General features: G+C 39.0%; 1 long non-coding RNA gene and 1 pseudogene across 2 annotated transcripts in view; both read right to left on the bottom strand.

Moving 5' to 3' along the window:
- LOC309655042 overlaps positions 1-27,627 on the bottom strand; it is a 305,351-nt gene that overhangs the window by 31,128 nt on the left and 246,596 nt on the right. The window lies entirely within an intron of this gene.
- On the bottom strand, positions 473-27,395 carry LOC309655001 (histone deacetylase complex subunit SAP25 pseudogene; annotated as a pseudogene). The gene has a single exon. The product of its transcript is annotated as a histone deacetylase complex subunit SAP25 pseudogene (transcript).

Below are 27,627 nucleotides of genomic sequence, written 5' to 3'. Positions count from 1 at the left end.
TAGCCAGGACATGGCAGCAACCTATGTTTCCATCGACAGATGAATGCATAAAGAAGATGTGGCACATATATACAATGCAATATTACTCAGCCATAAAAAGAAATGAAATTGAGTTATGTGGAGTGAGGTGGATGGACCTAGAGACTATCATACAGAGTGAAGTAAGTCCGAAAAAGAAAAACAAATACTGTATACTAACACATATATATGGAATCTTAAAAAAAAAAATGGTTCTGAAGAACCTAGGGGCAGGACAGGAATAAAGACGCAGACATAGAGAATGGACTTGAGGACACGGTGGGGGAAGGGTAAGCTGGGACGAAGTGAGAGAGTGGCATGGACATATATACACTACCAAATGTAAAATAGCTAGCTAGTGGGAAGCAGCTGCATAGCACAGGGAGATCAGCTCGGTGCTTTTGTGTCCCACTAGAGGGGTGGGATAGGGAGGGTGGGAGGGAGACTCAACAGGGAGGGGATATTTGGATAGCTGTATACATATAGCTGATTCACTTTGTTATACAGCAGAAACTAACACACCATTGTAAAGCAATTATACTCCAATAAAGGTGTTAAAAAAAAAAAAGGCAGTGGCATACATGTGTGGTCTGGTCTGATAGATTCTCTATTTATGAATAACCACTCCTTAGGAGATGCTGAAAAACTATTTTAAAACAAATTAATTATTTGTTATTTAGTTTTCTTTCTTTTGATTACACTTCCCTCTAATATATATGGTCACATTGCTTTCAAGTGAAGTCTGCTAAAACTAGTGAGGGTATATTTCCAAGCTTCTGACTGTGAGTTTCATTCAAAAGTAATCTAAAAGGCTCTCACCTGAGGTAATAACTTTCTGCCACTGCTACGTGTTCATTAAATGTTACATTAAAAGGATGATGGATGTCATGATTCCTTGATTGGAATATAGCATGATGCAGTAGAAAGAGTGCAATTTTTAAAATTAGGCAATCCTATGTTTAAATGTTTTCTCCATCATATACCAGCTTTTTGAACTCTGGTAAATCACTAAAAGTCTCTGAACTTCAATTTCCTCAACTTTAAAATATTGAGAAAAAAATACTACCAAGGAGTTTGATAAGATGGTTAGAGATAATGTATTAAGGTCTATTTTTCTGCCAGTGAAGCAACACCTTAAAGAGGCGCTCAGGAAAGGGTCAGCTAACACTGGGAGACTAATTTTTGCATTATCTCCTTGCTTAAAAGGTCAGTAGGAAAGGCTGGAGATGGAAGGCAATTTCTCTCTTCCACCCCCGAAATGTAGCTATGTTTTGTTTTTTGAGTGATGAGATCTTTGCCTTCAAAGAATTAACACCAACTTGTTGCTGGTTGGCCCAAAACAGACTGGGAGTTACTCAAAAGGCAGTCTCCATCCAGACTTCTGTTTTGGGGGAAAAGTCTAAATTGTAAGTTGTAGATGTGGGCCAACCTTAGGAAGAGAGAGGTTGGAGAACATCCCCTCCATGCCAAGGTTCTGTCAGTCCTGGCATAGCAGGGACTATGAGCGCCCCCAGGAGGTGGCAAGACTTAGACATGGATGAAGCACAGAGGCTCCAAGAGTGGTGAGTTTCTGCAGTACAGCCTGAGGGGCGGGGCTTACTCAGAGCCCCAGAGCCTCGCAGACAATTGCAGCAGGTGCCTTGTGTAGTAACAGTGGGGATGGGGAACACTGTAGATGCAGAACCTGGCTCTACCCTGGCCATATAAGCCCAGAATTCTTGTTTCATAAAAAGGAAGGAATGCAGGCAACTTGATAATGACAGAGATTGCATTTTTTTCTTAGCTGGGAGAGTGGAGTCTCCAAGCAGATTACATTTGGTAGAGGGGAAAACAAAAAGAAAAAGAAAAGGAATATTACATTCTTCAACTTGTGTATTGTAAAATAACTTTTGTAATTATTACAGTACCCCTGCAGAGTATCTATGATTTTTAAAAGACATAGGCTCTTAAAAAAATTCTTAACCTTGAGTACTCATTCTCTTTTAGTATTGAAATATACCATGCCCTCCCCACCCATAAAAGTAATGAGTAAAGAATTTATTTAAAAAGATTAAGAGGGAGAGAAGAGATAAAGAACTGAATATGAATATTTTAGATAAGCTTTCAGTCAATAGGAATGAAGGCTTCAACTCCTAGGTATTAGGGCAGGGAGAGTAGTAGGAAAGAAGAAAGAAATAACAGTCAAGTACCTACTATGTGCCTGGCAGTCTGCTATATGTTAAGGGACATAGATATTATGACCTTCACTTTTATAGCCATGGTGAGTCTCATAGGATTTTAAACATTTGTCTATATTCATACAGCTCATAAGCAGCAAGGATGAGATTTATGGCAGCACCTTCTCCTACAAACTATTGTTCTTTCTGCCATTCCTAGGTGTCTCTGTAAATTGTCTAGTACTCCCGGGGTGGTGGCGAGGGGAAATTATGAGGCAAGCCTGAGATACTTCAAGTGAGCTTATCAAAATTGTATCACCTCCCTTTTAGCAGGGAAACTCTAATTTTAAATGGGCTGAGGGAATTTTTCAAAACTTACACATTTTTAGCTATGACACGAAGTTTTTAGGGACAAGAAACATGAGTGACTGGAGCCAGGGATCACCCTAAAAAAGCATCTGCAGGCTTGACAGCAGCCCTATGCCCTGGGGCAGGTTGTCTTGGGAAACAGTCGTGCCGAGGTTTGGATTTTTCGTCTCTCAGCTCACCTGCTCATGCTGTTCACACTTGTGACTGAGGGAAGCCCCCTCCTCCCCTAGAAAAAGGCTTTAATTTGTTGGGGCAAGGATAAATTACAAGAGGACAATCCAGCTGTTGTAAAGTACACATATTCCCTCTATGGTGTCTCTCACTGAGTAGATGTGGGAACAGGAAGTCCTATTATCTTTCTTGATCAGAGTTTCTTTTATTTTCTTGGAAATAGAATCTGTGCCAAATCAACCACCAGACATGCCCTTCTCAGCCAGGGAATTTAACCAAAGAGCACCTGGAAACTGGGCATCTCACCAGTGCAGCAGGAAACAGAGGCCACATTTGTCTTAAAGATTTCTTTTTTTTTGATAACATTTCACACACTAAGAAAAAAGCAGAACAAATGCAAATTTGAAAAATGCTGGCAAAATAATTATAGTCATTCTTGAAATACCCAGAGAGGCTGGGTGAGAATTCAGAATGCTTACGTGTGAGGAAGCAAAGTGGCATGGCTAATTTTAGGGCAGAAAGTCTCTTTTCCTTGTCCTATCCCCTAACCTCAGTAAGCAATATTTTCAGCAAGTCAAGTGCAAACAATACATAAGCAGATGAAATAAAATGAGATGAAGTGGATGGTTTGGATTTGGAGGGCAGCAATATACCCATTCTACATTTTTAACAATTTTGTGCTAAGGCCAGGGTGTAAACCAAAGACTAGCAAGATACTCCAAGCATGAGAATTGGTACTTCTGTAAAGAGAGAAGGATGACTGAGAAGAGTGTTTAGAAATGGCATCCAAAAAGGCTTACGTCACTTCCATTTTCATTCAGCGTATTTCCTTCCTCACAATCATTAAGAAGCTAAAGAATATTTCTTGGCATAAAATATTTTCCTTTATTTGAGACGTGTCCATCTTTTTCTATCTTTCTGCTTTTTTCTCTTTGTTTCCACAAAAAATTGGATCTCAGGGGCACTGAGTTGAGTAAATAATTTTTCAAGTCTTAATTTGGTATCATCATGAGTCTGTTTTCTGTTTGATTTTACTCCCCTCTCCTTTTCTTTCCAATTCCTTTCATTCCCCTCCTCAAAAGTATCCATTCTAATGTTTTACATGTATCATATATATGTATATATAAAACATATATTGTAACCATATAAAACATGTTATATAAATATAAATATATAACATATGTCTTAAACATGTGTATATAAATATCTATATATGTCTATCTATCTATCTATATGAATCTCCTTCAAAATATGGGGTTTTGGGGGATATGTATGTATGTACTTTTAGTTTACATAAGCCGTATAGTGCTACGTATCTCACTCTTTTTTTCTTATTCTTTTCAGTCAACATCGTGTTTTTTAAAAAAATTGTCCATGTGTCTTAGCCTGGGTTCTCCTGAAGGAGAGCCTGAGAGAAAATGTTCTGTGCAGATGGTTTATTTGAGAATGATCCCAGAGTGCTGATGTCAGGGACGAAAAGAGTAAATGAAGAAAGAAAGTCAACACATAAACCTGTTATTTGGTCATCTCCACTGACCCTATGATGTGCCCGTGATCCCTTAGAACCTTCTTAGAAATTGTATGAAATGCATCTCAGAATTTTCTGCCCAGGGGATCAAAGTAGGAAGCATGTGTTTATCCATTGGCTTTTGTCCTTCACTGGCCAAGTGGGGTCTCACAGGCACTAATTTCTCTACACATTTGGGTTGACCTTGGAGTATTCCTGCAGGCACCCCATACCACAGCTTCAGAGAAGCCCCAGGGAAGGAAACAGTGCTTTGTTGTATGGATCAAGGTCAGGAACCATCAGGTTGCATCCGGGCAAATCTCTCTGAAGTGCAAAAGTGGTTGCCATGGCAGTGACCTGGAGTTCTTCTTGGTGAGACCTACAAAATAGGGAGGAATCTCCCAGAGGTGTCTGATACACCAGGCTACTGAATGGGCATCTGTTACTATTTGGACCACTTTCTATTTCATTGTTGGCATATACCCCATTTACGGAATCTCCTTATTTTACCTGTAACCCTCTAAAACCACTACTGGAGTGAACATCCTCACACATAATAATGACCCTAGACTTAGGCACAGGGACTTCTCTCCTGGGTGCCAGGCTTTAGGCAGTGCTGTGCTTTGGAGAGCCTTTCTTGAAATGTTCTAAGTACCTCTATGGTGCCTGGGACAGGCCAGGCTGGCAGTGCCTTGTGGGTGGTGCCCTGAGCCTGGACAGTGAGCATGTGGGTTGGGCAGTTGCCCTACGGAGCTCCATTACTCATGTTGGTAGGTCTACCCAAATCCTGTGGCCCAGGTTCCACGAGACTGGGTTGCCAGAATGGTGCTGACACACTAATTTTTGAAGATTCTCTAAGGTGACAGAGGTGATGGTGCCCATCCTTTATCTTCTCTGCCATACCCATCTCTCCCCTCCCCCACTTCTGGCATCCAGATGGGTCACTCTACTTCCTCCACAGGCTCTGCATGGAAGCCAGTCCTCCATGGTTGGCTGGACCCATCTCCTCCAAGAGCTTTGGAGATCTAAACTCTTGGTTCACAATTCTAACAGGCCCTTCCTATCTATGTCTTCTCTTGCCTGCAACTAATTTGATGGCATCATGCTCTCTGGTCTTAAGCAGTGACATATGAAGGATGGACATTCCTTGAGAAAATGGTACCGGCATAAAATCCCAAAAGTGAAATTTAACATGAAAAGAGAACAAATTATCATTCATATTGTCCTGCATAATCTGGGTAAGACTTGCATTTGCGGTCATTATCAATGAAGTAGAATAATAATGTTTGACATAGTCTTTGGAATTCAGTATTCATGGAGAGCAGAATGAATGATGTACTGTCACAAGTAATTATGTATCCAGCATTAAATAATTAAAATTATGTAACTGCACAGAAAAGAAGGTATTTTTTCTTAAAGTTCCAAATAGCCATGGAATTGTGAGTAACAACTATGCTACCCCTTTTTCTGTGGTAGGAGATATGAAATTGGCCAGAAACAGCATGTTGGACAATAAAGAACATGAAGAGATTTTTGTTGGATCTGACCAAGAAGAGATGGTCCTTGGACACCATGAAGAGTATTCACATGCACTAATTAGACAATAAACAAATATTTCAATACCTCTTCTCTACCCATTATTCTAAATAATCAATTAACCACTATACCTCACATGGGCTCCTCAATTTTTAAAATATATTTTTCTCCTCAAATTATATATACAGACCAGGGTTCTGCCAAAAATATTTGTATGAGTCCCCCATACACTAAGAGTAGTCCTGTTGGTACATGTTTTTGATTTTCTCTGGTGCCTACTTAGGAGAAGGATTGCTAAATTGTAGCGTATGCATACACCTGATGGTTTTCTAGAATGGCCACATGATTCGAAACTCCCATCAGCTCTGCTTGTGGTTCTACAACATCTTCACCATTATTTATCACCTGCTTTTTATATTTTTACCAGGATACTTGGTTTAAAATGATAGCTCATTGTTTTAAGTTGTGATTTGTTGACTACTACCACAGTAAAGCATCTCTTTTAGTAATTCTAGGCCATTTGGCATAGGATGTAAACTCTCTTTTCTTCTTCTGCTACATTCTCCCAATAGGAAGTAGCCTCACCCACAACCATTGCTCTAATCACCATCATGATTCAGGATTTTACCAACTCTATACCCCCAGATCTTTCTTTTGGGATCTACACTTAAGTAGCTTACTGACTGCTTAACATTTTCATCTGCATAGCTCACAGGAACTTAAACTCAAAAAAGCCAAAACAGGACTAATGATCCTTCCTCTCCAAACCTACTTCTGCAGGTTCCCCGTCTTGCTAATCCAATCATCACCTACATAGTGATTCAAGCCAGAGATTGGTATATTCACATTTAATCAATAGTAAGGTCCTGTTGAGTATATTGCTTAAATATCTTTTGAAGCAGCATGGTTTTCTCCATTTCCACTTTTCTGACCTATTCTAAGAAACCATCAACCTTCCTCTCCCATATTATCTCAGAAGTTTACTGAATGGTCTTTCTACCTCCAGTCCTGCTCCCTGCCAAACCATTTTCCATTCTAGCCAGCGTGACCTGTTAAAAGTGAAAATCTATTCACTTAACCTCTCTGTCTAAAATCCTTGAATAGCCTCCTTCCATATCATTTATAACAAGTCCCATGGACTCAATGAATCCTCCAAGACCATGGGTTTTTCTGGGTCAGCCTCATCTCATGCTACTCTTTTCCTCACCTCCTGCTCTCCAGCTTGCATACACAATGTTCTTCCTTAAAATCTAGGTAAATACTCTTAGTTCTACCTTGAGTGACTTCCTCCCTGTGATGGATTAAATATGTCATATTTTTCTTCTCCTTCCTCCCTTCTAGAGGCAGAATTGAAACTGTGCTAGCATATAAATACTTTGAACAATCTGAGGTAGCTCTGGGTCTAAACCTTAAAACCTGGTTACTTTTACTTTTTGTGGTTTTGTGAGTCTTGAGCTGCCATCTAAGAACTTAGACTTTATGGAGAGAGCATACGGAAAGGTCACATAAAGAATCAAGACTCTGCAACTCCATGGCAAGAGAGAGAAGCCCAGCCATCTTAGCGGACGCCGCCTTCAAAACATCCACTACCTAAGTGACAGACAGCTTAGATATTCCAGCCTTATAGAGACCATTACTAGAGTACCAACTGACATCACATGGAATGGAAGAATTACCCACCTGGGCAGTCAGTCACACAATCATGAAAGATACTTTTGTTAAAAAATAATTACTTCTGTGAAACTACCAAGTGTTGAAGTGGTTTGTTAGGCAGCAAATAGAGTTGCCTTGTCAGAAGCAAGGAGTATTATGACAATGATTAAGGTATTCTGTAAATGCACAGATAGTGATTTTGGCAGAAGCATTTCCAGCAGGTAAGGCAAATCCATTTCTAGAGTAAGTGACTATTCCAGTAGGAGTAAACAACTTCCTCTTTCATGATGGAAGTGGTCAAGAATAATCTTCCTGGGCTTCCCTGGTGGCGCAGTGGTTGAGAATCTGCCTGCCAATGCAGGCGACGCGGGTTCGAGCCCTGGTCTGGGAAGATCCCACATGCCGCGGAGCAACTCGGCCCGTGAGCCACAATTACTGAGCCTGCGCGTCTGGAGCCTGTGCTCGGCAACGAGAGGCTGCGATAGTGAGAGGCCCGCGCACCGCGATGAAGAGTGGCCCCCGCTTGCCACAACTAGAGAAAGCCCTCGCACAGAAACGAAGACCCAACACAGCCATACATACATACATACATACATAAAAAGAATGTAAGCAGACAAGAATAGCATTAAAAAAAAAATTTAAAAAACAAAAAAACAAACAAACAAAAAAGAATAATCTTCCTGCCTTAAGTGGCTGGCTGGTGACCCCAGGTACCATAACATACATATGCTGGCTAAAGAAGATCCTGTGAGTTGATCAAGGTCTTCCCTATACAAATGTATTAACTGAATCTACATTTCTGCTGTAAAATGACAAATATAAACACCCTCAGAACATGGCATTTTAGAAGTATAAGTGGAATCTAGCAGATTGTTCTAAAGCCTGAACATCTCATTTAAATAAAGCAAACATTTAACCTCCACATTAGACATTTAAACAGGGCCCCAATAAATCAATTTCCTCATTTGTTTTGTATGTCATTAAAGTATTCAGCTATAATCTGGCATACATACTTTTGGGATGCCTGGTTATAGAGAATTCTGAACTGTTAAATAAATAAGAGGGTCAACTTATATTCTAAATTCAGCCTTTCAGAATTCTTTTATTTTCAGAGTTTTGCTTGAGCAGGAAATTCTTTTACCCCCTTTCATATGGAAATTATTTCCACAATATGCACCATCAATATTCATCAAGTATCACACCAATTAACAAACCATGAATAATCTGTAACAAAAATTTAATGCATGAAAACCCACAAACATCTAGGTGGCTGTTAATAAGGCTATGTTTGAGGTAATCACATACAAGTTTAATTTTAAATATACTTCCCTTAAGGAAGGGGTATCAATGTTAATTTAAGAATTTAATTTGTATGTTGTTTTAAAAAAATGTCTTTCAAGGAATGTGCAAAAACATCATGCCAGGAACTTTGCTTATCAACCCAACATTGAATTTTCTTTTATGGAATGGAAATAAACTATTCCCTTTATATAACTCCTTTGTGAAGTTAACATAACCCTATAGTATCTTAGTATGAGACAAGTAATACAAATTCTTTGAATATATGCTTCATAAAATGATTAATTTGAGATTAGTAGTAAAAGGGCATTTTATTTTCAGTTTTAAGGAATATTAAAGTACAGTCAAGTCACTTTGAGATTGATCATTTCTAGAAGTGAGGTTACACTGATTTTCAAATTTATATACAGTCTAATCAGCTTTCCAAACTTAGTGTTTCAAACTGACAACTATTAATCCAGATAATTTTTGTCTTTTCTTGTCTGAACTTGATGACATAGGAAGAAGAAATGGCAACATCTCCTAAACAATAACAATATCCAGGTCCATATTTACATAACTTTCCAAACAACTAGTGAAATTCTGAATGCAAAGCTAGGACTAGATTATGTTTCCTTATCCTTACTGTTTTTCTTTCCCCTCTCATTAAAAGAATAAAGTAAAGCCAATAAGAGAGGAGGAGACGAAATTATGAAGATACAAGCAAAAGTTAATTACATTGAAAATAAAGATATAATAGAAAGGATCAACATGAAAGCTAATTTTTACAAAGACTAATAAAGTAGGTAAATCTTTGGCATGACAAACCAAGGATCAAAAAACAACACAGATAAAGTATATTAGAAATGTAAAGGAGGATTAATTATAGCTAGTATTGATGATAGAAGTTTTAAATATTACAAGAGAAAATTCAAAAAAAATCCTCATGACAAATTTGAAAATAAACAAAAATTGCCATTTCCTAGAAAATATAATTTACCAAAGCATACTGAAGACATAGAAAACCTGAAGAGATGTCTCATGATTAAGGATGGTCAACCCGTAGATAATAATTTACCCTTCAAAAACAAACAAAAAAATCAGTGAAAACAGTATATGTCCATTTGACTTTTTAGACATCTGCTACCAAATACTGAAGGGAGAGATAATTCCAATACTGTGTAAATACCCAAGAGTAGGGGAAAAAGAGGGGAGACCATGACTTCAACTCATTTTATGTAGCTAGTGTAACTTAGCAAAATAAGGTATGTATGAAGAAAGAAAATGACATTCCAGTAATATCATTCATGAACATAGATAAAAAATCTCAAGTAATTATTGGCAAGCCAAATCCTGCAATGTATATTTGGAAATATCAATTAGCTATTTTTTAATCTTTTCAGAGATTCTTTGTCTTTTCCCTAGAGCATTAAATTCATTTGCATTTATTTGACTTCTGATTTATTTCTACCATTGTATTAAATAGTTCCTACTTGTCCTGATTTCCACACCCCCTTTTTCATTCTTCCTTTCTTGTGTTCTGACTGAATATTTTTTCTTTTCTATGGTTTTCTATTTACTTGTCCCTTTATTTTTCTTTTCCTTCTCACCTTTTCTTTCTTGTTCTCTTACTGACTATGTCGATTTTCTTCTTTGATTTCCCTTCCTTTATGTATCTGGAAGTTGAAGGCTATGACTTTCTACAAATTTTTAGCATAGTCTAAATTATATAGGTATCTTTACTCCCCTCTCAACTAGTTCAAGGACTTTAGAAAGCTGTAGCTCCAATCGACCCCCTTTATAATTTACATGATGTTGTGATCTGGTATTTTAGTTATCTCCTGTCTTTTTAAATTTTTTTCTTTCAAAGATTTACTGTTTGATATAGTCAATGTTTATTTTGAATTCTCTAAACATTTTTCAACATCTTTGTTCAACATTCTTTTTTACTTTAGACTTTCCACCTGAAATCATTTTCTTTGTGTCTAAGGTGTTTCCTTTATGATTCCCTTTACTGAAGCTGAAGGTCTGTTGGTAGTAAATACCTCTCAGTTTTTGTTGAAATTTGTTTCACTCTCATAATAGAAAGATATAGGCAGACCTTGGAGATATTGTGGGTTTGGTTCCACAGCACCTCAATAAAACAAATATCACAATAAAGCAAATCCTTCCTGCCTGGATTTTGTTAGGATTCTATGATTTGAAGATTGGTGAATTTCATCAATTCTAGGCAAATTCTTAGCTACTATATTTTAGAAATTGCTTTGTCCCCCTTCTCTTTTAAATTTCCTCTGGTACACTGATTAGATATTATTTTTTAAATTCTTTTTGTGTTTTAACCTTTTTTTCTTACTTTTCCATCTCTTTGTTTTCCTAGATTTTTTTTTTAGCCATACTCCTTTTGGGTTATATCCTTCAGTTTACTAATTCTTTTGTCATATATGTTTATCAGGAATTTAATCCAGCCACTGAGATTTTACATTTTAGTTTTTTATTCCTCAGAGTTTCATCTGCTGCTTTTAAAGTAGTTTCATAATCTTCTATAGATTCTATTTTTTCAGTCATATTTCCAGCTTTTCTGTTATATTTTTATATATATAAATGTAGTTATAACTACATATACCTTTAGTTTTTCAAAATATTTTGTTTCTGAATGGTTTTTGAAATTTCTGGATATATTCTGTATATCATTTATTTTTCTCTTATACTTTATGTTTCTAGGAAATTGGCTACATTCTAGGAAAATTATTTGATATTCTAGTTCCTTGATTGGTTTTATTACTGTTTCTTTTCAACAATTCAATTCAACTGAGATTTTTATTTTGTAAACATGTTTAAATTTCCACATTTCACACAAATCTCAGAAGGATATCAGGATATTATTGTGGGGTATTCAGTTTGCAGTAAAAGCATGATTTTCTTGGGTGTCATTTTGTTACCCCTCTTTAATGGTATTTGTTTTTTGACTCTTGGTTACCATGTTGTATTTCTCTGTGAGATCCGCCTCACCAAGTTTAGCTGAGGTTGGTTCTGACTTCAAGAGATTGCATCTGATGAGCCTGATAGAAAGCCTGCCTTGGACATGCAGCTCCTTCTCCCTCCTTGGGGTCTGCAGTGACCTGGGCACTGCTTTAGCTCTGCACCTGAGTCACAGCCAGTGCCTGGTCCTCTGTGGACACATTGCCCCCTGCTCAGTCCAAATGGGTGGAGGCTGAATAAATCGATGGCTTATTGTCAGACTACAGTTCCCCTTAAATTTCAACATGGTCCCTCCTGCTTCTGCTCGAGGTAACTTTGAGCTTTGAGCTTCCCTGAAACTTCTCCTAAGCGCTTTCTCTTCCTGCATGAGTTTTGGATTTTTATTTCCTTCACTCTTGCTTCTCTGTGATTCTGATATCACTCCATTTCTAGTTCTTAGGAATTCCTCAGAAATCGTCTTCCACCAAGGTCTTTCCTTGTTTTCCACTGTGCTTATGACTTTATTTTCTTAAACACAATTTATTACCTGACATTTCACAGAGATTTTGGTGGGAAGAGAAATTAGGTACTAGGGTTCACTTTACCATTTTTTCTAATCTCATCTTTTGACTTTTTTTTTTTTTCATTTCTAGTCTCTCATTTGTTTAAATAAAATCACTTTAAGGACTCCATAGCATTTGATATGTTGCTGCGCTGTGGTTTATTTAAACATTCCCTACCATTTGACACCTCAACTGTTTTACTAATGTAAATACCACTAGAGTGGATATACATTTTTACATATCCATAATTTACTTCCACAGAAACATGCTGGAAATGGAATTACTATCTAATACCCTTAAAAAAAAAATTGAGAGGGTTGTTTCTACAGTGGCCAGTGGATGTCAAATTTAAAGTTTAAGATAATGCTGTGGGGTTTTGCTCAGTCTCCTGTAAAGAGATGCAGGAGCCTCAATTTTGGGTGCTTTTGCTGTCAGCCTATCTGTAATGCTGATTAGGAACAAATGACTGATTTCACCATGCTAAGTCTAACTAAGTTTCACAATAAGAAGAAAAAGTAACACTTCTACCAGCTGTTTCAAAAACAGCTTATGTGCTATATATAAGTAAAGAGTGAAAGGAGATGTCATCACTTCTATTTTTATACTTGATTCTACTAATGCTATTTCTGCATCTATAGTTAACAGAATATGTAGCTAGAATATGTATAATCTATCAACACAGGTAAATATATATGTATGTGTGTTTGTATATTATGGACTGAATGCTGCTGTCTCCCCGAAATGCATATGTTGAAGCCCTAACCTCCAATGTGGTGGTATTTGGAGATGAGGCCTTTGGGAGGTGAGTAGATTTAGATAAGGTCAAAAGGGAGGGACACTCAAGATGGGATTAGTGCTCCTATGAAAAGAGAAACCAGAGAGCTTGCTCACACTCTCTTCCTACCATGTATATAGATTGTATATATAGATCAGAGTGAGAAGGTTGCTCTCTAACAGCCAGGAAGAGAGCTCTCATTAGACCTCAACTATGCTTGGACTTCCAGACTTCAGAGATGTCAGACATAAATTTCTGTGTTTAAGCCACTCAATCCATGGTATTCTTTATAGCAGCCTGAGTTAAGACAGATTTTGGTGCTGAGAAATGGGGTGCTGCTGTAACGAATACCAAAACATGTGGAATTGAATAATGAACAGAGGCTGGGAGAATTTTGAGTTGCATACTAGAAATACGGATGTTAAGGGCGAGGACTCAGATGCAAATGAGAACCATGTTATTGGAACATGGAGGAAAAATGATCCTTGTTATGAGGTGGCAAAGAACTTGACCAAACTGTGTTCTAGTCTTTTATGGAAGGTAGCACTTGTGAGTGATGAAATTAGATATTTAGCTAAGATTTGTATGCAAAGTATTGCAAGTATGGCTTCGTTCCTCCTGATCACTTATAGTAAAATGTGAAAGGAGAGAGATGAATTGAAGAAGGAATTGTTAAGCAAAAAGGAACCAGAACTTGAAGATATGGAAATTTTCAGCTTCTCTATATTGCAAAAAAAAATGAGAAAGCCGGTTCTGAAGAGAATACTAAGGGTGTGGTTGAAAATGATTTGATAAAGAGATCATGGTGTGACTCATGAATTTAATAAGCCAAGAATAGAGATGGGGTTATACCAGCAGAGACACTGCCAGTTTGAACTAAAATGGGGAAGAAGGTGGGACAGGATGAAGGAAGGCAGTCAGACTTTGTGGATTTTACAAGGCGGGATTGTAGGGCTATTCAGCTGTGAATGTGAGCTCTCCCTCAAGAAGGGAAGAAGGATCTCAAAGGTGATTGAGAAGTCATGTGGGTTACCACTCCCACCAGAAGCACAGAGTTTGCAGGCCCGGGGGCAGGGGGGAGGGCCAAGTCTGCTGCAGCCACCTTGATTTCAGGTGTATAGACAGAAACACATGAGCCGAGCCCTGGGGGTGATGCTGCTGCCCCACTGGACCTGGAAAGCAAAGAGGACTATTCTCCAGCCCTGAGACCTAGTGGAATTTGCCTTCCTACATTTTGGACTTGCTTGGGACCCTTCACCTCTTCCTTCTTTCCTATTTCTCTGTTTTGGAATGGGAATATCTACCCTATGATGGCCCCTTGTATTTTGGAAGCACATAACTTGTTTGCTTTCACAGGTTCACAGTTGGAGAGGAATTTAACCTCAGGATGAATTGCACCTCATGTCTCCTCCATATCTGATTTTAGATGATATCTAGACGAGACTTTGACTTTAGATGGATACTAGAATGAGCTAAGACTTTTGGGGCTGTTTGTTGGGATAGAATGAATGTATTTTGTGTATGAGAAGGATACAAATTTTGGAAGGCCAGGGGCGGAGTGTTATGGACTGAATGCTTGTGTCCTCCCCACCCCCAAATGCCTGTGTTCAAGACCTAACCCTTAGTATGATGGCATTTGGAGATGGGGTCTTTGGGAGGTAATAGGGTTAGATGAGGTCATAAGGGTGAGACCCTCCTGATGGGACTACTGCATTTCTTTCCTGTTCCTACGAAGAGGCCACTTGAGCCCACAGGAAGATGGCTGCCACCTACGGCAAGCCAAGAGAAGGCCTTGGAACAAAACATATCTCCTGGCACCTTGATCTTGGACTTCCAACCCTCCAGAACTGTGGGAAATAAATTTCTGTTGTTTAAGCCACCTAGTCGGTGGTATTTTGTTGTGGCAGCCCAAGCAGACTAATATAGTATGTGCATGCACACACAAGCACACACACACACGCACACACACAGAGACATACTTTTTTCTTTGACCCAAAAAGGAAAGCTTCACAGATGCAACCTGATAAATTTTAATCCAAACATTGAACTTTACAAGTCAAAGATTCTTTCCTTCAGATCTCTAAGAAATCTTTTAAAAAATGGTCTGTTTCGTCTTGATTCAGATCCTGGGCACTGGTAGCTCCAGTATTCCAAGGTTGCTACCAAATAATTTGGCCTGCATGTGACTATTCATATTATTAAATCCTTCCTGCCTTCAAATGGGGCCCTTAGTAATAACTTTACATTTCTTTGGTTCTATTTTCCGTTAGTATTATGAGAAGCCTCAGAATTTTGGTGATGTAATGGCCTATTTGTTATCCTTGTCCCATGAGAATATTATCATTTGTTAAAAGATTCTTGGCTTACGTGGAAGATTTCCACACCTGCATCCAGCCCTTCTCCACTATTTTCAGAAAGTTTTTTATTTAACAGAAACAAATTGATGAATAGGTCTGTAAATATAATGATATCTCCAATCATTGTGCAGTATGTGTCACATTATACTCGGATTAGGGGAAATAAACCACAGCACTATTCCAACAGGAAGATTTCCTTAGATGAAATCACAAGTAAAGAAGAAATGCAGCTTACAATGGGGCAGAAGATTAAGTATGGAATATATTTAGAATCCAGTTCTCAGCTGGACTCCTGCATCTGTAATGTACTAGCTATGTAACTTTGAGTGAGATTCCTAACTTTCCTGACTTTAATTTTGTGATCTTAAAATGGGAATAATAACACCATTCCTTAGGGTCATAAGGAAGATAAATACACTTTATGCGAAGTCCCTAGATGGACTCATGGCCCTTTGCTGGTCCCAAATGGCAAATTGTGCAGTGTTATTATTATTGTCATTACTCCTGTTACTACTGTCACCATTGTTTCCATCTCTACCTCCAGCCCTTGCAAAATATGGACCAATTTTTATATCTACTGCTTACGTGCTCTGAGGGTCATTAATTGCACAGGGTTTTCAGTCATATAGAATTGGGCTACTTTCTTAGTTCTTTCATGCTCTGACCATGTGATTATGAAAAAACTGCTCATCCTCTCTGCATCTCAGTTTCTTCATCTGTGAAAAAGAGAACAACAGCATCTCCTTCTACATCACTGTGAGGATTGAATACAATAATGTCTGGATGTATATGTATATGAAGCACTAAGAATTGTGCCTCCAAAGTAAAGGCTTGCAGTAAACTATAGTTTGTACTAGAAATGCTTAATATTATTAATTTTATGATAAATCCAAAAAGAAAAGAAAACAAGCAAGAATTTCTGGCAAAAGCCATTTAAGGTACTTAAACTTCTCCTGCTTTGTCCTATACCCGTTTGTAGCACAAGATTCTCTCTCTTATACCCAAGCCCCAAATTATTTTCTTTGTTTGCTGCATAAGGGAGAGATGTTACAGGGAGAAAATCAAGCAAATAATGCAACTAGACAAGGCTGTTAAAATGCACACCCTTAAACACATTTTTAAAAGAGATACTAAATAACCCATTGTCCCCAAAGAAGAGAAAAGCAAACAGATAAGATCACAACATATGCCATGAAAAAAGTCCCAAAGTGAAAAGGTATTTATATAAAGAGCTAGTGAACAATGTAAGTACTATAAATACATACATAATTTCATCATTTGCTGTCTCACTGTTAGATGTACTCTCTCAGATTGTTCTCACGCATCTGTGCAAGACAAAGCCGCTGAGCCTCTTAAATTACTCACAGCTCATAAAAACACACACTTTGGGTTGCAATTTTTAAAGTATTCAAATTTTATTTAAATGTGTTTAAAGACAGTTTTATGTTCCTGGATTTGGAAGGCGATAACATATTTCCCATAATCAAACCACTCTTAAACATTAAAGACTTTACTGAATGTTAATTAAACCCAGAAAATATGTTGTAAAAAATTAAAATTCCAGACTCATTTAAACCATAGATATTTTAAAAGATAAAGAGGGTCTAGCAGGTGATAGTGAAAAATTAACTAGTGGGGATTTTTATTTTTTTATTTGCAACATCTTATTTGTAAGGACTCAGTATTGATGAATTTATCCAAGATGAGATTTCATCTCTAAGACTTTATTACATAAGTATTGCCTGGACCATCATATCCTCTATCATGAGATATTAAAAACTGTTCCTTTATAGTTCTAGAGAATACTTGAATAGTAATACTTATATACAGCAAATCTGTTCTACATTTTTCTTCATATAATCCTACCTCAAAGTTTTACATGATATTTTCCATTTTTAATAAAGCAATTCTATTATTTTGTGTATGTTATTTTATTTTTATATACTTTAAAAATATTTAAGGGAGAAGACTGGTTCTGACTTTTGTTCGGAAACCTGGTTGACAGAATAAAACTATTTGGAAACAGTAGACCACATATTATATTTTCTTCAGTAATCTATGCAAAAGCGGCATTGGTGAGGATCATAAGTCACAAATAATGAACTCCTTAGTACTGTTTGCAATGGAACTCTCCATTGCTTGCAACAGACCACCATGAGGAAGTTGAGTCTACAGAGACAATCCTACATTTTTCAATTTTTCAGGAAGAAACAAGAAATACATTAACTTTTTTCTCCCTAAGGATTGGAAAGAAAACAGAGATGGGATATAGGAGATTGCTACTAGAAGCAGAAAAGCAGTCTTAAACATCCCTTATCAAATGTGAATGGAGAATAACTCCAGAGATAATTAGAAATGCCAAGGATGAAAATTAATGCCTTCTTTCCAGTAAAATGCACTGTTTATATGCACTGTTTATAATCTATTGAAACCTTATATGGGCCATACATAGAAAGAACCTGATGGATTAAGACAAAGGGCACAGACAGAAAGCTCAGAGCCTCAGGGAACATTGTAAGACAGTCTCTGATAATCCCAGAGGATGGTCACAAGGGCACAAGTTGCATTGGCTTAAACACCCTTTTTCCAGTGATGTACTTGTGATTTTGTTCTTAAAATAACAGCATATTTTTAATGAATAAATTATAATCAGGATATAAGAAACTGGTTTATATGCTAGATTGCGCTTTCTCTGATATTCACATTAGTCAAAGAATTTAGATTGAGCCTCTTCAGAGCTGATGTCCTATTGTTTGGTGGCAAAACTCGGAAGTTTAGGCCAAGTGTCCAAAAAAAAAATTGCTTTTGAAACCCAACATACTGAGATGGGTAACTTCTGGGTAGAGAACACTAGCATTTACTTCATTACTTTACAAACCAACACGGTTTTATTGTCAACAGAACCTGCCTGGCGAAGTAGGGGGCCCACTCTGCCCCTGGAGGGGCTATGGACCTTGGTTGCCTGGGGCCCATGGGAGAGATGGGTCCATGCAGTGAGAACAGCTCTGGCCACCACTGGTACCTGGGTGGTCAGAGGCAGCATCTGGAGGGTCAGCAGGGGGCATGGGAGCCCCTGGGGAGCTGGGTCTTGGCTCCCCCTGGCTCATCTGCAGGAGGCCAGTGAGGGCGATCAGCTCAGACCCTCTGAGCCAGGCAGTGGAGCAGCCAGAGGATGGAGTGGGGAGGACCCAGGGGGACATAATTGGGGTTGGGAGCAGCAGCTTCAGAGAGCCCATCACCTGCTGAGGGCCCTGAGACAGGTACAGGGGAACACGCTGCCCACAGGGCAGCGGAGGGTCAGAAAGAAAGACATCTTCATAGCACATCACCGGGAACCCTGCATCCCTGGGCACCTGCTCTCCACTCTGATATCCTGCTAGACGGGCCTGAGGCCTCTGCCTCACGCTGCTGCCTCATACAGAGGCCAGAATGAGGGATGGCACAAGGTCTGGTCTGAGAAGGAGGTGCCTGACCCACAGCTGGGCCCCTGCACCCGATGAGGTCCCGCTTGAGCCTCATAGTTGGGGTCCCAGGGCGGTAGCAGGGTCATCCTTGACGGGGCCACCTCCCAGGTCATCTGGGGGTAGGGGGGAACTGGGGTTCCCAGGGACTGCTCGGCAGCGAGGCCTGGGGGCAACCGAGGCAGCAGCTGCTCTTTCTGGATCCAGGAAGGCCTTTGGTACCAGGGCTGAGGACTGTCCGGTGGGGATTTTCTTGGCTCCCCCAGGGCTTCCTCTCCAGAGTCCCTGGCCTGGCCGGGGTCGCTGACCCCCGAGGGGCCTTATTCCTCGGGTGCCTGCTCTTCACCCGGGCCGCACTGCCGGGGGGCCCAGGGCAACATGCGGTGTCCGGGGGGAGGGCTAGGCAGGGCCGCACACGGCCCGCCTCGCCCGCCCGGCCCCTCCCGGCTTCCACTTGGGCCCAGCCTCCCTCAGTGGCCCGTGCTGCCCTGCACGTCCCTGCAAGCCCAGGTTGCGGCCCACCTTGCAGGGTACCTCATTACTTTAATTATCCCCAAAACCTATAATGTCCACAATGGGGACTTTTATTTTAAGGCACAGCCCCAAATGTTGCTGGAAATAATATGCCTATTAAACAGAAGACTTTGGAAAGCAAGGGACTGTTTCAAAAGACTGTTATGATGGGAATTCTGCCATTGGTACCGTGGACTATGCTAACTACTTTTTATTGCATTGGGGAAATGGTAGCATGAAAATGAACACCTCCAGGCAGAGTTAAGAGAATCAGGGGAAGGGAATTCTATGATTATCATAAATTAATCTCTTTTAGCTCCAAGTTATGATTCAAGTTGATTTCTCATCCTTATCAAATTTCTTATGTGCATATTAGGGGGCTGATAGGAAAAGGATGGAGCCCTGAGAATTGGAATGAAGGCAATTCAGATGAATCTGGGTATCTTGACCTTACAAATCCCTTTAAGCCTTCCTCACCAGCAGATCCTGCTCCTCCTCCCCCTTCTGAGGAAGGAGCTTCTCCCAGCACGAGGATAGCTTAATGACCTCACATTGCAGGTGAAAGCTTATTTCCAAATGATCCACCCTCGTTATCCCTCATGGCCTGCAGAACCATGCTAGAGTCAAATCCAACCTAATCAAGGGAAATGATTACCAAGTCTGACCTGGAAGGAGCCAATTTACACACTGAAAAAATTGCAAAATGTGGTAAGTTTATATCAGCAGAAATTAATATATACATGTGCAGAAATGGAATCTAAGTGTAACTGTCCAGGGTGGAAGAAAATAATATTGGAATGGCCAAATGTATCAACATGGGTACACTTATCAGGCATTCTGGATTCCATATGTTAGCTTGAGCAACTGCGAAAGACCCTCACAATTTGCTTACACAGTTGACTAAAACCTGGATGTCATATTGGTTTACATTAAATGAAGCTGAAGTGTGCAATTTCCTTCTTATAATGTAGAGGAATAAATCTAATGATTTAGGGAAATGGAATGATGGAGTAGATGTCTAATGTGTGACTTGCTCACCCATCTCCTGGGGGGTGTTCAGAGGACACGTTTCACAAAATCACGGAGGAATATTTGGTGAGGGAAGCAGCAACCTCCTTGGAAAGCTCTGCAGACAACCTCTGTAGGAGGGGATGATGGCAGGTCCTCTTGGGGCAGCACCCTGCTTACCCTGTCACAAGTGTGTACACAAGTGTAAAATCCTCCTCCTTTCCTTCCTCAAAGGGACTGGGGGGCCCTTAGCTTGGATAACTGTGCATTTCAGAAAGGGAAGTAGGAATACTTGGGGTTATTGGACCCTGACTCCGAGCTGCACTAAACCCAGGAAGTCTATCAGTCAAGGTGGGGACTTTTGAGGGTTGGTGGTAAAGAGGCTTCTGGCCTGACTCTGTTTCTTGATGTATCCAGTGGGTCCACAAATTTATCTGGAGTTTATTTCCCATTTTTAAATATGCAGTTAGAAAAGATAACACGTGCCTGGTGGCATAATCCCTCATTGGTTTCCAGACCCATCCTTTTTCTAAAACTGTTGGCCAATGTATGTATCTGTGTTCACAATAACTTTCTTCCTCCTTCAAAAGGAAAGCATACCTTTCACCCATTCCAAACCTAATGATAAAACCCTTAGCTGGGTTATAAAATTTCCAGGGCAGTCAAAAAAGTTGTAAGTATTGGTTTGGGGAGAAGTTTTTCTAGTCCTGTAGGTCTTCCTCTCTTTTCCCATCTTATACATATTCTGATGGGGGTGAATCTGAGCTCATGATAAATATTCTGAATTTGGAACAACCAAAGCAGTAGAGTATAATGATACTGATTTTTTCCTAAATATAATTAGCATGTTCTCATGAACTACATTTTGTCAATCTTTTCACTTTGGATAAAACCAACCAACAAATTTTTGTGTGATTTTCTTTCAAATTGGGTGTACATGATTCAATAAATAGTTAAAACATAGTTAACAAGTTTTGTCACAAAATATTTGTTAATAATTCATCATACTCTTCTATAATATTTATTATGTACTATCTTTTAGAATATAACACATAATACCATATTTGAAAAATTTAAATATGCATGAGAAGATACACAGATTTTCAGAATTCCAATAATGACTATGCAAGCAAAACCGTTGGTATTTCAGATCCTATCATGGGGTGTCATTATGTAGAAGGCTGAAATGCGAACAGGAATGGGCAGCAAGTACTGAACATCCATGCACCAGTTTGGAAACTGTGCATTCAGTTATTTTTGTACATCACTGGCACTTATATCCAATGCCAATGATGTGTTAAAATCCTAAGTTGTTTTTTTATTTGCCCTTTTCACCTCTTAATTATAAGTGAGATGATTCAGACTGCATGGAAGGAACTGAGATGGGGAAAGTGAGGGGGAGAAAAAGGCAAGAAAGTGCTGGCAGTGAAAGCCATTTCTACATGTCAGTTTTAATGTGGATCTAAGCGTCTAAGTGACAGAGTGCCCAGTAGCTTGACAGGACACTTTTTCAGCTTCCTCCAAAGCTTGAGGAAAGAGCAAAGGTTAGTTAGAGGATTACGAGGTGGTGACGCCCATTCAAGTTTTTCTGACATAATCTGAGTTTAAATCAAAAGGGCATAAACAAAAAATAAACAGGCTTTCTTAGGATATCAGAGCACTCATCATCAGCTGAAGCTGGAACAAAGTATTTTCAGGATCAATGATACAAGACATTATATTCTTTTAGTCAGTGCATATAATGTGTTATCCCCCTCATGGGAGTATGACACGCAAGGGGCCTTCTGTCCCTGACTGGTGCCCACCTATACATAGCCCCTGGCCTGACCCGTCACTGGCCCTCACTACACTGTGCACACCCAGAGTGTGTGGCCAGAGGAGAGCAAAACAACATCTAAGGTCCCCACAGCTGACTGCAAGCTCTGATCATGCCCTGCCTTCTTGACATTGGCCAGTGCCGCAGCACCTACCTGTAGAGAGGCCTTCCAGCTCTGTACCTGCAAGCTCCAGCCCAACTCTCATCACCACCTTCCCTTGCAGTGTGCGTGCAAATGGGAGAGAATGCAGCCACAGGAGAGCACAGCACACCCGGGGCCCCTGCAGCTGCTTCAGGTCCAGATCAGGCCCTGCCTTCAGTCACTGGCTCACACCACTGTACCTGGCTATAGCTACCCCCTCCAGCTATGGACATGCATGTCCCCCAGCCCCAGCCCTGTCAATGGTCACCGCTGCAGTATGCATACTGGAGGGTAGAGTGTGAAGCCAAGGGAAAGCATGCTGACAACCATGTCTTTAGCAGATGCCACTAAGCCCATAGCTGGCCCTGGCCCCTGCTACCTACTCTGACCCCCCATTACTATGAGTGTGTCTACAAGTGACCTCCCCTACTACATAGGCACTTGCAGCAACCAAGTGTGTGCATACCACTGGCTCCAGCCACCACTGATGCCTGCCCTGGTCCTTAGTTACTAGTCCTTGAGGCACCATTTAGGAGACCAATAGCAATTGCAGCCACTGCAGAACCTCCGTAGTGCTTGCCAAGGACCACACAATTGTTGATACTGTGAACCTTAGTGGCTGAGCCAAAGAGATATCATACTCCCTTGGACCCAGGGCTGCCACACACTCCTGCACCTGGCGCCCTGAGCCACTAGATCCACGGTTACAGCATAGTCCACTGTGCCTCCATCTGCAGGTGACAGGCTTCCCTTACTTAAATCAGCCCATAACGTCTTTAAGAGCTGACTGTTTCTTCAAATGTACAGACAGCTACACAAGGCTACAGGGATCACAAAGTATCAGAGAAACAAAATGCCATGAAAGTAATATAGTAGACCTCCAGCAACTGGCTCCAAAGAAAAGGAGATCCAGAAATTGCACAACAAACAATTCAAAATAATTGTTCTACAGACTCTCGGAGAGCTAAAGGAGAGCACAGATAAACAATTTAACAATATGGAGAAAACAACACAAGGACAAAATGAAAACCTCAACAACAACAACAACAAAAACAGAAAACAGAAAACAGAACCAAACAAATTTTGGAATGAAGAATACAATGACTGAACTGAAAAATTCAACAGAGAGTTCACATGAAACTTGAACAAGTAGAAGTGAGAATCAGTGAGCTAGAAGCTTGAAGACAGATCAATTAAGATTATACAATTAGAACAACAACAACAAAAGAATGAGAAGGAATAAATAAAGCCTACGATAGATACAGAATACCATCAAAGGAAATAGTGTACACATTATTGGAGCCGCAAAAGGGGAAGACAGGGAGAAAGGAGTAAAAAGCTTATTTAACCAAATAATGGCTGAGAACTTTCCAGCCATGAGGAGAGATTTGGACATCCAAATTCAAGCTAATAGGTCACTTCAAAATTTCAACCCAAAATGTTCTTCTCCAAGATGCATAATAATAAAAATTGTCTAAAACCAAATACAAAGAGAGAATTTAAAAAGCAGCAAGAGAAGAAAAATTTCTCTCATAAAATGGAACCCCCATAAGGCTATCAGCAGATGTCTCAGCAGAGACCTTACAGTGCAAGAGAGAATGGGCTGATATATTTGAAGTGTTAAAAGAAAGAAACTGCCAATCAAGATTAATTTACCCAGCAAAATTCACCTTCAGAGTTGAAGGGTGAAATGAAGACCTTCACTAACAAAGAAAAGCTGAGGGAATTCATCATCATTAAACCCGCATTATAAAGACTGCTAAAAGGAGTTTTCAAGCTGAAACAAAAGGATATTAATTAGTTACATCAAAACATATAAAAATATATAACACACTGGTAAAAGTAAGCATATAGTCAGATTCAGAATACCCTAATACTGCAAAATGGTGATGTACTACTATTTAACTCTAAAATGAAGGTTAAAGGGCAAAAGTATTAAAAATACCAATAAGTTCAACAATTTGTTAATGGATACACAATAAAGCATGTAAATGGTGTTATCAAAAATGTGAAAGTGGGGAGTAAAAGGGTAGAGATTTTGTATGTGATAAAATTTAAATTGTTAGCAGGGTAATTATACCATTACATCTATAAGATGTTTTATATAAACCTCATGGGAACCACAAAGTCTATAAAAGATAAACAAGAGGTAAAGAGAAGAGAATCAAAGCATACCACAATGGAACATCATGAATTTACAAAGAAAAAGCAAAGAAAGGAAGAAAAAAATAAAACTACAAACAGCCAGGAAATAATAAGGTGTCATCAGTAAGTCCTTACATATCAATAATTGCTATAAATAAGTCGTTTTCTCCAATAAAAAGGCACTGAGTGGCTGGATAGATTAAAAAAAAAAAAAAAGACCCAACTATATGCTGCATATGAGACATTCACCTCAGCTCTAAAAACACACATAGATTCAAAGTGAAGAGCTGGCAAAAGATACTCCATGCAAGTGGAAACCAAAAGAGAGCAGGGGCACCTATACTAATATCAGTAAAAATAGACTTCACCTCAAAAGTGGTAATAAGAAACAAAGATGGTCATTATACAATGATAAGGGGTCAAGAATATATAACAACCATAAATATATATGAACCCAACATCAGAGCATCTGAATATATTAAGCAAATAGTAACAGATCTGATGGGAGAAATAGACAACAGTACAATAATTCAGGTCTACAAATAAAAGGATTATATAGATTAGTACAAGTGATAATCCAGTCCCTGTTACTCCATCTTGGCTGCAAGTGGAGATTGAATCTTTGTCTTTTGAAGGTAGACTTGATATTTAAAAACAGCCCAAAGAGAGTGCCCTGAAGACTATTAGAAAATGGAGGACTTTGGACATTTTGGCCCCTCATCTCCACACTGGATGGATTTTATAAAGAAAAAGAAGTATTTTCTGAAGGAAAATTAGATTTCTGAACTAGTAACGGAGGGCAGTAGTATAAAGTTCTTGATTAAAAATATGTGAGAACTATCTATGGATAATGCCATGTCTTCTTGTATAAGGGCTTTTAAAAATCTGTATGAACAATATAGTTTTTTAAAAATTTATTTATTTTATTTTTGGCTGCGTTGAGTCTTCATTGCTGCACGCGGGCTTTCTCTAGTTGTGGCGAGTGGGGGCTACACTTCGTTGTGGTGTGCAGGCTTCTCATTGCAGTGGCTTCTCTTGTTGCAGAGCACGGGCTCTAGGCATGCAGGCTTCAGTAGTTGTGGTATGCAGGCTCAGTAGTTGTGGTGCATGGGCTTACTTGCTCTGTGGCATGTGGGATCTTCTGGGACCAGGGCTCGAACCCGTGTCCCCTGCATTGGCAGGCAGATTCTTAACCACTGCACCACCAGGGAAGCCCCTTTATTTTATTTTATTTTTTTAATTTTAATTTTTATTTATTTATTTTAACATCTTTATTGGAGTATAATTGCTTTACAATGGTGTGTTAGTTTCTGCTTTATAACAAAGTGAATCAGTTATACATATACATATGTTTCCATATCTCTTCCCTCTTGCATCTCCCTCCCTCCCACCCTCCCTATCCCACCCCTCTAGGTGATCACAAAGCACTGAGCTGATCTCCCTGTGGGAAGCCCCTTTTTTACAAAATGTTTTTAAAACTATTTTATTATGATTGGTTCTCCTGTCAATTTGGAAAGATGAACTTGGCTCTCGTTCCCCTCACCAATTTGGAAGTCCCGAGGCAGAGCTGAGCGACAAGCAGGTTAAGTGATTAACTGATTAACTGATCTGTGAGGAGCAGCTTTGGGAGGGCAGAGGGTGAAGTACTCCTCTTTTATGAGATAGTACCCCTCATTCATCTACATGAGATAGATCATTTAGACAGAAAATAAACAAGGAAACATCAGACTTGAATCATACTTCAGACCAAATCAACCTAACAGACATATACAGAACATTTCATCCAACAACAGCAGAATACACATTCTTCTCAAGTTCATAAGGAACATTCTGCGGGATAGATCACATGACAGGTCATGAAACAAGTATCAACAAATTTTAAAAGATTGAGATTACAACAAATATATCTTTTCTGACCACAGTGGTATGAAAGTAGAAATAAATAACAGAAGAAAAGCTGAAAAATTCACTAATATGTGGGATTAAACAACATCTCCTGAACAACCAATGAATCAAAGAATAAATCAAAAAGGAAACCAAGAAATATCTTGAAACAACTGACAATGGAAGCATAACATATCAAAATCTATGGGATGCTGCAAAAGCAGTTCTAAGAGAATAGTTTATAGTGATAAATACCTACATTAAGAAACAAGAACAATCTCAAATCAACAATCTCATTTTATAGCACAAGAAACTAGAAAAAGAAGGACTAAGCCCAAAGTTATCAGAAGGAAGAAAATGACAACAATCAGAACAGAAAGAAATGAAATAGAGACCAGAAAATCAATAGAAATGAGCAATGAAACTGAGCTATTTTTTGAAAAGATAAACAAAATTAACAAACCTTTAGCTAGACTAACTCAGAAAAAGAAAGGATTCAAATAAATAAAATCAGAAATGAAAGAGAAAAAATTATAACTGATACCCCAGAAATATGAAGGATCATGAGACTACTAAGAACAATTACACACCAACAAACTGGAAAATCTAGATGAAATGAATAAATTCCTAGAAATATACAACCTACCAAGAATGAATCATGAAGAAAGAAAATCTGAACAGGCTAATATGAAGTAATAGGATTGAACCTGTAATCAAAAACCTCCCAAGACAGGAAAGTCCCAGACAAGATGGTCTCATTGGTGAATTCTGTGAAACATTTAAAGAAGAATTAATGTCATTCCTTCTCAAAATTTTCCCAAAATTGAAGAGGAGAGAATAGTTTATAGCAATAAATACCTACATTAAGAAATAAGAACTAATTTATGAGGCCAGCATTACCCTGATACCAAAGCCATATAAGGATACTACAAGAAATGAATAATACAGAACAATATCCCTGATATAGATAGCAAAATTCTCAACAAAATATTAGCAAACCAAATTCAACAGCACATTAGCAAGATCATTCACCATGATCAAGTGGGATTTATCCCTGGGGTGCAAGGATGGCTCAATCTGCAAATCAAACAATGTGATTGATACACAGTATCATCAGGATAGAAGATAAAAATCATACAATTATCTCAATAGACATAGAAAAAACATTTGACATAGTTAAAAATCCTTTTATGATAAAAATGCTTCACAAATTGGATATAGAAGGTACTGCAACACAATAAAGGCTATATATGAAAAACCCACAGCCAACACTATAATCAATGGTGAAAGTCTGAAAGGTTTTCCTCTAAGATCAGG

Source organism: Balaenoptera physalus (genome assembly GCF_965194825.1).
Source record: "Balaenoptera physalus genome assembly, chromosome: 2".
NCBI classification, from domain to species: Eukaryota; Metazoa; Chordata; class Mammalia; order Artiodactyla; family Balaenopteridae; genus Balaenoptera; species Balaenoptera physalus.
This window is presented reverse-complemented; position numbering and strand designations above follow the sequence as displayed.